The following is a 3,042-nucleotide window of genomic DNA, read 5'->3' as shown; positions in this document are numbered from 1 at the left end:
TTTTCCCTCTTTATTTTATCTATTTACTTATTTATTATTTATGTTTTGGTTTTTGAAGCAGGGTCTTACTCTGGCCCAGGCTGACCTGGAATTCACTTTGTAGTCTCAGGGTGGCCTTGAATTCACAGTGATTCTCCTACCTCTGCCTCCCGAGTGCTGGGATTAAAGGCATGTGCCACCACGCCTGGCTCCATGCCCTTCTCTTTTTCTTTCTTTCTTCCTTCCTTCTTACCTTCTCTCCTTCCTTCCTTTAACAAACTCCAGACACATGCACCACCTTGTACATCTGGCTTATGTGAGACCTGGAGAATTGAACCTGGGTCCTTAGGCTTCTCAGGTAAGTGCCTTCACCGCTAAGCCACCTCTCCAGGCCTGGCTGATATTTTTATGACCAAGGTTATGCATTTCTAGCAAGCATATCGCAAAAGTGATGCTAGACCCTTCTTAGCGTATAAGATCAAGACTCCATCCATCCTGCCTGGATGATTCATTCCTGGTCGTGTTAACCTTGATCCCAGGGCCTTAGGATCCCAATCTATGCCATGGATATAATTACTCCTTACGACTCAGAGCGGCTGAGGCTCAAGGGGGGCTATGCTCATGAAACCCCTCGGTAACACTAACTGGAGTCACTACTTCTGAGGCACCAGTTTTGGCCTCGCTGGCACCTCTCTGCCATCTGTTCCTACCCTGTCTCTGCCCATGCCCTCAAGCGTCTGTCTGTCCTCACTAGCACGGTTCCTTCCTCCTGCTGGCCAAGGCTTACTTGTGATGTCATCTCATAAGTTTTGGAGACACAAGGAGAGCCCTGTGGAAGCTATTTCCTCTGGGGCTGCCATCTGGGCTGCCTGGACGTGCTGAGTCACACCTGGCACCTGTGGGTGGCAGACAGGCGATCCTGCCTCCTGTGTAGGCAGTAATTCAACAATGTTTTGGCCCTAAAAGGGAACTATTAAACCCCATAGAATATTCAAGAACCTTGAATGGATACTTGTGTCTTACTAGAAATATGATACAGGCGTGGTGGGCACAAGCCTATGATTCTGGCATTCGGGAGGTTGAGGGGCGGGAGGGTCTAGAGTTCAAGGCCAGTCTGGACTATAGATTGAGACCCTATCTCCAAGGAGAGAGAGAGGGAGAGAGATCAAACATGGATGTACTTGACATGAACTTGATAACTCTAAGGGATAAACTGACCCTTCATCCAGTTTCCTAAACCAATTTCACTTTTTTTTTTTCCTGTTTTTTCGAGGTAGGGTCTCCCTCTAGCCCAGGCTAACCTGGAATTCACTATAGAGTCTCAGGGTGGCCTCGAACTCACGGCGATCCTCCCACCTCTGCCTTCCGAATGCTGGGATTAAAGGCGTGTACCACCACGTCCAGCTCCTCTCCCTCTCAATTTCACTTTTTAATTGTTTTGAAACATGATTTTATTTGTTTGTTTGTCTGTGAGACAGGGTCTCATGTCGCCTCAGGCTAGCCTTGAACTCACTATGGCCTCCAACTCCTGATTCTCTTGCCTCCACTTCCCAAGCACTAGGATTACAGGCATGGGCCACCGCATTGAAAAAGACAGGATTTTTAAAACCAAAGAGAGAGGTACAAGTTAGGGAGGCTCTCTTACCCAACTCAGCTTTAACAGTTGCTCCAGGGTTAAGTTCAGTGCCTTCCATACTCAGTTGCTTCTGTCAGGGCCCTTTATCCAAGATCACAATGATAATCAACAATAAAGGTTGAAGGGACTTTGGAATTCCTACTGGGCTGAGAAACATCAAACAAGAAAGACCTGCTTACTCACATCTGAATGCCCCTGTCTCTGACATCAGCCCAGTTAGGCCACTCTGTCTTCCTTCAGCTAAGCCCTTTAAATTAAAAGTCCCTGCATTGGAGAGATGGCTTAATGATTATGGTGCTTGCTAGCAAAGCCAAAGGACCCAGGTTCGATTCCCCAGTACCCATGTAAGCCAGATGTACAAGGTGGTGCATGTGTCTGGAGTTTATTTGCAGTGGCTGGAGGCCCTGGAAGGCCCATACTCTCTCTCTCTCTCTCTCAATAGATAAATATTTTTTTAATTTAAAAAAAATAGTCCCTGAGGGACCTGGGGAGAAGGTTCAGTGGTTAAAGGCACTGCTTTATAAGGCCATCAGCCTGGGGTTTAATTTCCCAGTACCTACACAAAGCTAGATGCACAAAGTGGTAAATGCATCTGGAGTTTGTTTGCAGAGGCAAGAGGCCTTGGCACAACCATGCACATATACATTCTATGTCTTTTTGTCTCCCCACTAAATAAATAAAAATTTTAAAAGGTGCTGGGTGTGGTGGCTCATGCCTTTAATCCCAGCACTCAGGAGGCAGAGGTAGGAGGATTGGCCATTATGAGATCATGAATATCCAGGCCATTTTGTGTCTGGAAGATTGCATTGTAAGAAGTCCTACCCTTCCTTTGGCTCTTACATTCTTTTTTTTTTTTTAATTTTTTTTTTGTTATTTTTATTTATTTATTTGAGAGTGACAGAGAAAGAGGCAGATAGAGAGAGAGACAGAATGGGCGTGCCAGGGCTTCCAGCAAACGAACTCCAGATGTGTGTGCCCCCTTGTGCATCTGGCTAATGTGGGTCCTGGGGAATTGAGCCTCGAACCAGGGTCCTTAGGTTTCATAGGCAAGTGCTTAACCACTAAGCCATCTCTCCAGCCCTCTTACATTCTTTGTATCACTTCTTCTGCAATGGATCCTAAGCCTTGGAGAGTGTGGCAATAGTAATTTCTTTCTTTTTTAATTTATTATTTATTTATTTGAGAGAGAGAGAATGGGTGCACCAGGGCCTCCAGCCCCTGCAAATGGAACTCCAGACGCATGCACCACTTTGGGAATCTGGCTTATGTAGGTCCTGGGGAATTGAACCTGGGTCCTTTGGCTTTGCAGGCCATCCATCCAGCCCAATAATTTTTTTTCTTTTCGATGCTGAGTCTCACTCTAGCTCAGGCTGACCTGGAATTCGCTATGTAGTCTCAGGGTGGCCTTGAACTCATGGTGATCCTCT

This window comes from Jaculus jaculus, chromosome 13 (genome assembly GCF_020740685.1).
Source record: "Jaculus jaculus isolate mJacJac1 chromosome 13, mJacJac1.mat.Y.cur, whole genome shotgun sequence".
NCBI classification, from domain to species: Eukaryota; Metazoa; Chordata; class Mammalia; order Rodentia; family Dipodidae; genus Jaculus; species Jaculus jaculus.
Note: the sequence above shows the minus strand (reverse complement) of the source record.